Below are 12,882 nucleotides of genomic sequence, written 5' to 3'. Positions count from 1 at the left end.
GCCGCCGCCCCCCAAACTTTCCCGCGCCGCGCCCTGCCCTCCCCGCGCCCCCCGCGTCCGCCCCCCGGCGCCCCTCTGCCCGCCCCCGGCTCGCCAGCCCCTCGCAAAGGTCATGTTCGCGGTTGAAAAAAAGTTTGGGGAGCCGCCTCTTGACGGAACACAAAGGGTTAATGGGAACTCTTCTGCTCCCCCCACCAACCCCCCAAAAATCAGATTGATTTTTTAAATAAAGTTTGAAGAGCTGGCCTTATGGAAGAATCGCGAGGCTCGGCGGGGATGCTCTTCTTGCCCCTGCCCCCCCCCCCCCTCCAAAACCCTCTAATGTCATTTAAAAATAAAAGTTTGAAGAACTGGCCCTGGGTCAGACAAGAGAGGTTAAGGGGACTCTTTCTAGCCCCCCAATCAGATGGATTTTAAAAATAAATATTTGAGGAGCTGCTTTTATGTGAAATGCGGGATGAAGAGAATTATTGCTGTCTACCTTTGTCAACATCTTTTTAAAGAACAGATTTACTTTAAAAATAAAAGTTTGAGGGAACTGGCCCTGGGTGAGACACTTGGGTTAAAGGTTAAGGGGGGCTAGCCCCCCTCCCATATACCCTACTCAAGTTGATTTTAAGAAGAAAAATTGGAGAAACTCTATATGAAACCGATGGTGAACAAGAATGTTTCTGTTCAACACTCTAAAATACCAGATTTTTTTTTTTTTTTTTTAATTTGAGGAACTGCCTCCTTATGACTTGGGAAGGTCTTAAGGGGATTTTTTTTCTCACCCTCCCCCCCAAAAAATCTGATTTTTTTTTCATTAAAAGTATGAAGGACCTAGCCCATAACAAGACAAGGATTACTGGATCCACCCTACATCTTCCACAGATGATTGATTTTTTACAATAAAAATTGAAGATTTTACATATATGAGATAAGAGAAATCTTTCTTTATGCCTCTTAAGAGAAAAATACATAAGGATACTTTTTAAAACATACAAGCACTGGAAATTAAGAGTAAACAGGTGTCTTTTCTCTGTCCCTACCTTAAAAGATCAAAAAAGTTTTTCTAATGTTTAAAGACTTGAATCGATAGGAAATAGGAGGAGTTACAGAATTTTTTTCCCTGCACCCCCAAAGCTATTATTTTTTGAATGTCAGGAAACTAAGGAACTTTATAGGAAGACGCTTTCTCTCCCTGAAGAAGGAAAATATGGAAATGTAACCCTACAGAGGAGTCAGAGAATTAAGAGATGCAACGCTTCCCCAGACCAAATACACAGATGAAGTTAAAAGGGATCTTCCAACCGTCCTCTCCTCCATGAAAAGTTGGAGTCATTAAAAATAAAAAGTGGCCATTTCCCTCCCAGCCAGCCTGGCAAGTATCTTCCTGGCAGAGATTTGCCATCCTCTGCCAAGGCTGCTGTAGGGCAGACACTGAGGGGGGCAGGGCAGCCTGTGAAGTTTGGCAGAACTGGGCTCCCATGAGCCCTGGACATATGTGATGGCCAGGCAGCCCCCTGCCCGCCTGCCCCTCATTCGCCATGTGGTTGAGGCCTTGCTACCCAGACAGATGCTCCAGGTTTGATGTGTCTCTGGCTCCATCCCCGTGTGAAGATCTCTGGGCACCTGCCTCAAGCCTAAGCTGCCTCCTCTGCCTAGCAGAACCAGGCCAAACTTTAGACCCTGGAGTAGAAAGGAATGGGACCCAAAGAACATGAAGTGTCAGTCACCACGGCTCAAAGCTGTAGGGTGGCAAAGGAAAAAACAAATTCTGCCCTCTCAATCAGGAAAACATGATGCATAAGCATTCACTGAGCACCTACTATGTGCCAGTCATGTTGCGCCTAATAAGGCAGACACACCATCGGGAAGAGGATGGCTTGCAGCTGGTCTTCTCAAATTCAGACAAGCAAATCACCGGGAGGGCCTGTTGAAACAGATATATTGGGCCCCACTCAAGTTTCTGATTCAATCAGTCGGGAGTAGGAACCAAGAATTTGCATTTCTAACAAGTTCCTAGGGGATGCGGATGCTATTGGTCTAAGGACCGCATTTTTAAACTCTGGCAAAGTGGTGCCAACAGAGAAATGCACAGGTGCAGGAGAAAGAAGGGCTCAAACCAGCCAGGCTGAGGCAGGGGGATGGAGGGGGTCAGCAAAGATTCCAGGAGAAATTAATATCCTGCTGGAAGGGTGGGTAGAAGCATCCTTCCTCTCCGGATCTTAATCAGATGGCATTGTCTCTTTAGGTCAAGGATTCTTAAATCCTTGGATAGCTTTGGGGATCCGTAACTAAGCAATTTTATGGATTAAGCACATTTATGTCTTTATGTGCTTTGGGGGGGGGGACAAAATCTCTGTTCTTCACCAATTTCTCAAAAGGGTCAGTGACCCCAACCTTGAATGATCTGCAAACCTAGAATGATTTCCAGGTAGAAATGCCTGGAAAATCCTCATGGGTCTTTCTCAGCCTTCTCCTTCTGGAATCAGTGCAAGCCCTTTCTGCTTCTCTACTACCCCCAGACCACAGGAACTGGGCTTCCTCTCCCATTAGCACATCCAGACAGAGAGCCCATAGTGCACTGAACACCACCTAGAGAGGCATATCCTCAACTGGGGTGCCAGGTCTGGAGGGGCTGCCCCTTCTTCACTCTGTCTCTGCTGGGCCATGAAGGGTATGCTAAGAACGCGAAGATTGAGCCTGATGCCTTCCTGACAAAACCCAGTTTCTAAATGAACACACAGTTTTCCCAACCCTTAGTGGAAACTACATGGTCACCAAGAGCTCTGATTTATCCTTGCTCTGAAGGTTAATTAAGGGTAGACTCACCACAAGCAGTGATGGAACAGGTGCCATGATATCACAGAGAAGGAATGGCATGAACGTTGGTCATAGCTGCTGAAAAACAGACACATACATTAGTTGGCAACAGTCCAGTGGGATCTCCAAAGGCTTACCCATCCTTAAGGGTCCGTCATTCAATTAAAATCATGCGTTCCTCAATTTCTGAACACTTCTGACCCCATCCATGCCCAGCCCACTTCCTCCAGAATCAGCATTGCCACACCAACACCTATATAGCATAATTATTAAAAGCCCAGGCTGTGGAGTCAACTGCCTGAATTCTGAGCCAGGCTCTTGCCCTCACATGCTACATGATCTTGAGCAGACAACTCAGCCTCTCCTGGCCTCCAATCCCCCATCCTTCAAATGGTGTTGACAACAGTACCTGCCTCATGGGGGCGCTCTGAGGATGAAATGAGATGAGACATGTAAAGTCTTTAGAAAGTGCCTGGTATAAAGACAGCATCCCATACGCTTCTGACATTGGAATCACACAGACATGCTTCCCACTTGTGCCACCCACCAGCTCTGTGGTCCTGGGCTCGTGGCTTCATCTCTAAATCTCAGTTTCCAGCTCTATAAAATGGGGGTCCCCAAACTTAAACCAGTCTTATCGACACTCTTTTAGTTGTAACCAGTAGTAATGAAATAATGCTAAACTTAACAAAGGGGTGGGGGGATTATCTTATTAAGTTAGGAGATAGATCATGGTACCCAAGGGCAGGAAATGAAATGAAGCCCGAAAAGGATTGGAGCCAGGAATTAACTCAAAAGTCATCAGGGAGTGGGCTTGCTTTCTCCCTCACTCTGGGCCACAGATCTCTCATCCCTAATTCTTTCTTTCTGTCTCTCTCTCTCCCTCCCCTCCTCCCCACCTCTCTCCAGGTGGGTACTTGTGGCTTCTCGGAGCCCACAGTCAAAATGGCCACCCCACAGTCAACTAGGTGCCAATAGGTGCTGACTGGTATCTCTGTGCTCCAACCCAAATTCTCAGGGCAGAGAATGCGATTGGCTCAGACACGACCAGGAACCAAGCATCTATGCCCAAAAGGAGCAGGCTCACATAATGCCCATAAACTTCTGGGACCCATCCCTGAGGGAAGAGCGTGTGGAGGGTGGGCAGACCCCTCGAATGTTGATCTTCTCAGAGGGCTGTGAGGATTTGCTGAGGTCAGGAGTGTAATGGTGCCCAGCGCAGGGCCCAACAGGCAGAGACACTCAGAAGGTACGCTTCCTCCTGCTGGAGTCTGGAGACATTTGGGAAAACCAGGGGTTGAGGATAGTGAGATTTTGTCAGGTGTCAAGTTTTTGTTATGAGCAGCTGAGGGGAACAAGGAAACGGGAATTTTCCCAGACATGACCTTTGGGTCCCAAACAGAACCTGATGCTTGACTAAAATTTTGTGGATAGATTTTGGTGGAAAAGACGATGTTAGAGTGAAACAGTAGGTTCTCAAGTGCAGAGAACAGAAGGAAGGCAGGGACTTCACGAAATGGTGTCTTCTTCCCCAAAGCCTAAACTATGAAGGAAGTGCTCTTTTGTAACAGCCCAGCCAGGGAGACCCGGGCTCCCTGAGTCTCTACTCTACTCAGTGGGAGAGAACCACACAACCCAGTCGTATAAAATCTCTTAGCAATGTATCAAACAAGATGGTAGCCTTATCTTACTTGAACTGCTACTTCTCTGGAATGGGCAAGGAAGGTACAATTAGCCCCATTTTATTTTCCTAAATTTTATTTATTTTTTAAGTATGCTTCATGCTCAGCTCGGAGCCCATTGCAGGGCTTGAATTCAAGACCCTGAGATCAAGACCTGAGCTGAGATCGAGAGTCGGACACTTGGGGCACCTGGGTGGCTCAGTCGGTTAAGTGTCCAACTTTGGCTCAGGTCATGATATCGTGGTTTGTGAGTTTGAACCCCACATCGGGCTCTGTGTTGACAGCTCAGAGCCTGGAGCTTGCTTCGGATTCTGTGTCTCCCTCTCTCTCTGCTCTCCCCCACTCGCCCTCTGTGTATTTGTCTCTCTCTCTCAAAAATAAATCAACACTAAAAAAAAAAAAACCAACAACAACAACAAAAACCCAACTGAGCCACCCAGGGCCCCACCCCCATTTTAAAGATGAGAAATTTGAGTCTCCAGTCCTTGGCCAAATCAGCCAGTGGCAACCTGGTCCGATTCTCATGCAGTGCTCTCCCCATTGTGCTCCCGCTGCCCTCTTTGGAAGTTTCTGGTGAATGAGATCAAAATCAACGGATTCTTTAAGTCATCTTGCCTCGGCTCTGGAATTTTCCTCTCTTCCTTCCTTTCATACCTCTCTCACCCGCCCCTCAAGTTGAGAAGCTGTGGCAACCATCTGCTTTCTCAAGAGAGGTCCTTGCAAACCATGGTGAAGTCTCCGGAGAGGTGGGTATTTGAGGACTTGGCAATCCCCCAGGGTGGTGAGTCCAGGAGGGAAAGTCAGAAAGAAGGAGGACCCGGGACAGGAGACCAGTGAATCAAAAGAAAGAGAGATCATGCTGATGGCTCAGACCAAGAATCAGAATCGGGGCCAAATATGAGTGTTCTGACCCTGGATTCAATACCAAATGTTTATTATGTACCTACCATGTCCCGGCATGTTTCATACACCTGTTCCACGAGCCTGCCCTTCCACAAAGCCTAGAGAGAGGTAGTCTAGCATCCTAGGGAAGATCTCGCCTCATCCCTGCAGTTAGACCTATAGGAATCCCTGCCCTACACTCACCAGATTGTGACCTTCGCCACCATAAAAGCTTCAGTTTCTTCATCTGCAAAATGGGTAAAATAAGGTACCTCACATGGAGGGTTATTTAAAGGATTAACTCACGTTATGCACTAACCGCACGTCGTTTTCTTGTTACTCGTCCCAGCCCATTTCCACTCTAACATATATAAGGAAATGCAGGCACGAGGCGGGAGGGAGGGCAGAGTCACCCTACGTGAGCTTATTGGTTATCCAGCCGAGAAGAGAACAAAGTCCGTTTTGGAGGCAGCTGTCCCAAGGCCAACAGGCTATGGCCCCGAATATGGTATCAATCCTGATTTCAGTTTGCTGGATCTCAGAATGGAGAAAGACCCAGCCGGAGGGAAGGAAGGGGGAGGAATGAAGACGGCAGAAGGCGGTTCATCTTGTTTTCTCCTAATGCCAGTTGGGGCCCCCCAAAGGAGGCTTTAATCTGTCCTTTCTGCCATTAGGGGATTAGCGGACAGTGACAGTCAGGCTCTGGACTCAGATCACAGCGGGCTCAAATCCCAGCTCCGTTCCTTTCCAGCCGTGTGAGCCTTGGTGCCTCACACGACTATCTCTGAGCCTCCGTTTCCCTTCCTGGCAAATGGGAGTAACAAGAGATACACACACACTACGAAGATTAGGAGAAAACAATGAATGCCGGCACACGGTAGGTGTCCTAGATGTTAGTGGTGATGACTCATCACGACAAGACCTCAATGGCTTGGATCTGCACAAATGTCCAGTGGGTGGGACGTGTCTGAAGTGACAGCTCAGCCACGACACCATTCAGTTCTGCTCCTCAGCTCCGTTAACAGACGAGGAGAGTGAGGCACGGAAGGTAAGTGGAATGTACTTTTACCAGTAAGTGGACAAACGGACGTGATGTACCTCCTGATGTGAGACACCGGGAAGAACCAACAGTGCTTCCATCGAATTCCTGCCAAAAATGCATAACCCAAACCTAATCATGAGGAAACGTCGGACAAACCCAGATCAAGGGACATTCTGCAGAACAACTGGCCTGTGTTTTTCAATAATGTCAATGTTCTGAAATACAAAGAAAGGCTGAGAGACTGTTTCAAATTAAGGGAGCCTACAGAAATATGACAACTAAATGCAAAGAGTGATCTGGAATTGGACCCCAGGGCAGAGTGAAAAACATTGCTACAAAGGACATTGTGGGGACAACTGGTGAAATCTGAATATGGTAGGATATTAGATAGTAATATTTGTGTTAAATTTCTGGGTTGGTAAATGTTCTATGGTTGCATAAGAGGATGTTCTTGCCCTTGGGAAGTACACAGTTTTGTTGTAAGGGACATGATGTCCACAACTCTCATGGTTCAAGAAAACAAATTTTATATCTATGTATCTATGTATCTTTGTATCTATGTATCTATCATCTATCTACCTTATCTATCTACCATCCATGTGTCTATCGATCTATCTATCTACCGTCTATGTGTCTGTCTATCGATCTATCTATACCTACATAAAAGTATGTCATATACCTATGAGATAAAGCACTAACATAGGACCACATATTCACAATTAGTGAATCTGGGTAAAGACAATGTAAGAGTTCTTTGTACAATTCTTGCAACTATTCCATATAACTTTGAAGCTGTTTCAAAATAAAAAACGAAGAAAAGTCATACAGTGGGGCACCTGGGTGGCTCAGTCGGTTGAGCGTCCAACTTCGTCTCCGGTCATGATCTCACGGTTCGTGGGTTCTAGGCTGCATCGGGCTCTCTGCTATCAGCTCAGAGACTGCTTCGGATCCTCTGTCTCCCTATCTCTCTGCCCCTCCCCCACTCGCTCTCTCTCTCTCAAAAATAAACGTTTTAAAAAAAAAGAAAGAAAGAAAAGTCATATATCTGAAATGTTTGAAAAAGCCAGAAGCCTACACTGAAATTACTTTCACCAGAACGAACTCTTTTTTCATTGTATATTTGACAACAAAATTTCGCTCATTGATCACTGGTTTGTCCACATCAAAATCTGCCGATTACTTTTTTTCTAACAACGTGAGTTTTCTTTTGTGACCACTATTCCTACAGGTCCAATTTTCCCAGGCAAATTTTGTGACCTAAATTTTGTCAGCCAGACTTAGGATCTTCCATCAGTTGTTAGTCAATAGCAACTTTTACCACGTGCAGCATCAATCTTGGTCAGTTTTTTTCCCGTTGCTTATTTCTACTAAGTGAAAATTTTTCCAACGTTTGCGATTTTCAGTGTTATCGAAAAGATTTAATTCTGCAAACAGGTTTTTTTCCTCCGAATATTAGTTTTACTCTGTGTGGTTTAGTGGGATTCTCAACCTTGGCTAGGCATCTGACCACCTGCGGGGCTCGTGAACAAGACAGGTTTCCCAGCCTCTAACTCCAGCAACCCCAAGATTCTGAATCAATAGGTCTGGGATGAGACCCAGATACCTGTATTTTTTTTTTTTTTTAATTTTTTTTTTTCGACGTTTATTTATTTTTGGGACAGAGAGAGACAGAGCACGAACGGGGGAGGGGCAGAGAGAGAGGGAGACACAGAATCGGAAACAGGCTCCAGGCTCTGAGCCACCAGCCCAGAGCCCGACGCGGGGCTCGAACTCACGGACCGCGAGACCGTGACCTGGCTGAAGTCGGACGCTCAACCGACTGCGCCACCCAGGCGCCCCCAGATACCTGTATTTTTAACTGGCCCCCACCTCCCACGTTTTTAGCAGTCAGTGGCCCATCGCTTCATCACGGAGCCCCGCTTACCTTGTATTATCGGTAGTCCAATAATTAAACTCTCTGGGCCTGGCTAACCTCATTTCACAATCCCATTACCCTAACTTGACTGTTAGGTTCTTGAGGTTCTTGAGGAGAGGGAACAGGCTGACCGTTTCTGAATGGCCCGCCTAGCCCATTACTTGTCAGATTAGGCAGCAAAAACATTAACTGAATTATTGCTGCCTCGACCCAAACCTTGAATATCAGCAACAAGAAAAGGAACTTCTTTTTCTTACTGTAGTAAATGTATAGAACATAAAATTTACCATTTCAACCATTTTTAAGTGTGCAGTTCAGTGACATTAAGTGCATTCTCATTGTTGTGTAACCATCACTCACCGCTGTTCATCTCCAGAATTTCTCATCTTCCCAAACTGCAATTCGGTACCCGTTAAACACTCTCTCCCCACCCCTTGACTTTCCCCCAGCCGCAGATGAACCATCACTCAACTTTCGGTCTCTGTAACTCCACAATTCTAGTTAGTGCATATAAGTGGCATCATACTGTATTTGTCCTTTTGTGTCTGACTTATGTAGCAGGTGTCAGAACTGCATTTCTTTTTCAGGCTGGATAATATTCCATTGTATGGATGTACCATTCTCATTTATCTGTTCACAGTTTAGTGGACATTTGGGTGGTTTCTACCTTTGCGCTGTTGTGAATAATGCTGCTATGAACGTGGGTATATCATATATCTGTTCAAGTCCTTGCTTTCATGTCTTCTGGATATACATCCAGAAGAGGAATCATTATATTGCCACTCTACATTAATTTTTTGAGGAACCATCATAATAGTTTCTACAGCAGCTAACAAGAAACATTTTTAAAGCTGCTTTAATGAAGGTAGAACAATGATTAATCCTTTCTGATGTTTATTCCAAGTCTATTGAGAAACAAAATCCATATATCTAGCTTTAGCAACTGCAAAGGATCATGGGATGCTACATTTCCCCTTTCGTTCTGTGGTAGACTGATTCCAGGAAAAGCCTCAACTCTGCACACCTCTCTGCGCCTATCCCTCTCTGTCACGTGACTTTGCAGTTCGTCTCACCCAAAACCTGAGGTCTATTTTCTGATCCCTTGAGTCTGGATCTGATTACGTGACTTGCTCTGGCCAATGGGATGTTAGCAGATTTCACGTACGTGGGGGCCTGAAAAGTGTTTAAGAACTGAGTTTGCATTTGTTTTTACACTTTTGCCTTCCCCATGAGAATATGCCCAAGGTAGCCTGCTGGAAGAATAGGAGAGAATGGTCACCCCATCTGACCACCGACATGTATGAGTTCCAAGCCTACCACTAGCCACCGCCACCTCCCAGAATGTGAGAGAGCTCAGAAGAGATTAGCAGAGTCATCCAGAGTGAACCCCCATCAGCCCACAGACTCATGAGCTCAATAGATGCATATGGTTTTATATCATGGAGTTTTGGGGCATTTTGTTACACGGCAGTATTGTGGCAACAGGTAACTGATACATCTCCCCTCCTCCTCTGTTAACCTGCTGCAGGTTCTGCATCATCAAAGGGTAATGAAATGACCGCGTTCCCTGACTTCACAGAACTAACATGAGAGGTAAATGCCAGAATTGGAAGGTCTAACATCTGACAGTTACAATCTAAAGGCTGATTTCTCTTCCCTCTTGAAGATTGCCCTCCTCTAGTTTATTGGGAAAGAGAGCCATAGAGAGCATCTCTTCTCCATTGCCCCATATTCTAGTGATGGGATCTCAACGTTCCTTGGAGAACAAGATTTCTGCCCTGCTTAATCTATGTATTCTGGGTAGAGTTGCTCTATTCAGCCCTGAGTACCATCAACAAATGACCCAGGCCTGACCAATCAATGTATGCCATCCCCTTGGCCCCACATTGATTCGGGGATGGTCACATGGTAGGCCAAGCCAATGAGATTCAGGCGCAAGAATGTCAAAGCAAAGTTTCCTTTCCCACTGAGATTACTGAGAGGGTATAGGTTAAGTCTAGAGGAACTGACGAATAGCATGCGGAAAAAGCTTGCCTAAATATAGCTAACACAGAGAAAAGCAAAATCCAGAGATGGGAAAAAAACAGAGCCTGATGACACAGTTAGAACCCCTAGATCCAGCCATGCCTGAAGCTGTATTCCTTTGAATTTTTGGTTACATGAGTCAATAATATTCTTGTTTTGTTTAGTTAATTTGAGAATGGACTCTGTCCCTTGTCACTGAAAAAAAAAAAAAAAAAAAAAAAAAGATTTTTCTTGCATTTCTCCTGGATCACCTCCCTGACTTCATTGATCCCGATCACCATGGGCTCCTCCACGGTGCTCTTAGCCCCACTGCTGTGAAGAGCCACTGGGCTTATCACTGCTGGTCACCACCTGAGACTCCAGGAAAAGTCTACCCAGTAGAGTGATATTTCTTCCAAACAGGCTCCAGGAGCAGGGAGAATTAAGGCAGGTCTGGGCTGACCTGGCATCCTCCTTTGCCCTGAACAGCTCTGATTTATGCCTGTTGTCCCAGCATGATTACTAATAGCACTCCCTTGCTGTTGATAGTATCATCGTTTGGATAATAAATTATAGGGTTCCCTTTAGCAGGTCACACTTCTTTTTTATTGTGTCGTGCCTTTATTCTCCACTGCCCCCCACATAAAGCTGAACAGTAGTTTCAGACTTTACCAAAAGCTTGAAATCATAGCACAGGAGGTGTGGCAGAATCCAAAGATGGCTACAATATCTGCCATCCCAGTGCTCCTCTACAATGTGACCTCGCCTCTCCCCTTCACGAGCTGCAATCCTAATTCTCCTCCCGTTGGATTTGGGCTGGTGACTGCTTCATCTAGTAGATCACGGTACAAGCGATGTTGAGTCGCTGCTTAGACTGAAGCACAGAAGACAGAGTAGCTTCCGTCTTCTTCATGAGATCACTCCTACTTGGAGCCCTGAGCCATCATGTAAGTAGTCCAGCTTCCTTGGGACTGCCACGTTGCGAAGAAACTAAGCCACACTGAGAGGCCATGCATAGCCACTCTAGTAGGCAGCCTGGTAGACAGACTCAAAGATGGCACCGCCTCTTGGTGTTCGCACCCTTGCATAATCCCTCCCCCTGGAGTAAGGGTGAGACTTGCTTCTAATCAGAATACCGATTAGGGGATGGGCTCCAGAAATGGCTTTGTTACAGAAGACTGTAGCTTCTGTCTGTCTGGAGGACTCTCCACGTTGCTGGCTTCGATGAGGCACGTTGCCGTGTTAGGGAATTTCATGTGGCAAAAAACTGAGGACAGCCTTCAGCCAACAGCCTTCAGCCAACTTAGCTGAACCTTAGCCCTCAATCCAACAACCCAGAAAGAATGGAGTCCTGCCAACAGCCTTGCGAGTGAACTTGGAAGTGGATCCTTCCCCAGTTGAGCCTTCACTGAGACGCCAGCCCTCGCTCGCAGCCTCACGAGAGACGCAAAAGTAAATCCCTGACCCACAACAATTATGAGACGATAAATGCATGTTGAGAATTGCCTCCCCGTGCGGCAAAGTTTTAATTCCAATAATTTGAAGTGGAAATCCTTCCCAGCCTCTTAAACAGCGGATAGCATCATTCCTGCCTCCTCTCCTGAAATCTCACATCAAGCACTGCCCCAAGCCTAGTAAGAGCAACTAACTGAGCCGAACATATATTTGCACAATAGAGTTTTCCAAAGGAAATCAGTTTTTTTCCAGATTTTGGATACCTGTTGAATGTGCATTCAGTTCTTTAGAAGTCATTATCTGACTGTATGAAACGAGAAACAGCCGGCTATGATCCAAATGTATCCTTCTGCCAAAAGACAAAGGTAATCCCTGAAGTCCCCCAGGACTCACTAGCCTGTGGGGATACACGAGGTCACACTTTATTTATTTATTTAACAAATACTTTCCTAGGGCTCGTAATGAGCTATTCTAAGTGCATTGAAACCATCGGGCCTCCGTGACAACCTGATGAGGTAGATGCTATTTATTATCCTCTCTGTTTTACACATGAGGAAACTGAGGCACGAAGAGGTTAAGTAACTTGCCGAGGAACATAGAGCTTCTAAGCGCATCTGGGCTTCGGGCTCAGGAATCTGACTGCAGACCCTGTACTTGTATTTACTTTGCTATCCTGAATCTCCCTGAGTCTGATCCTGCACCTGCATGGCGGAAGCATTTGAAACTCCACAGTAAGGTTCCTTCCTTCCTCTGTCAGTTTCCAGAGGCCTTGGGAGGTGGTGCAAGTGGGCTCAGTGTTCCTTTGGATCCTGTCCCGGGAGGGCCAGTCTGCCACTAGCTTAACCTCTCAGCTATCAGTTACCACGACACTACATCACAAGTGGCCCACGACTTCAAATAATAAGCATGAATTTAGTACACAAGTCTGCGGGTCAGCAGAACGGTTCTGATCTTGGCTGGGCTTGTTCATATGGCTGGTGTTGGCTGCCTCTTACCTGATCTGTGTTTGGCCACGGCTGGGACAACCCGGGCCACACGACGCCGGTCTACCCACTTCTCATCCTCCAGCAGGCCAGCCTGGGGCACGTTCATTT

This window comes from Leopardus geoffroyi, chromosome D4 (genome assembly GCF_018350155.1).
Source record: "Leopardus geoffroyi isolate Oge1 chromosome D4, O.geoffroyi_Oge1_pat1.0, whole genome shotgun sequence".
Taxonomy (NCBI): domain Eukaryota; kingdom Metazoa; phylum Chordata; class Mammalia; order Carnivora; family Felidae; genus Leopardus; species Leopardus geoffroyi.
The sequence above is the reverse complement of the archived record's forward strand: the minus strand, read 5'-3'. Positions refer to the sequence as shown.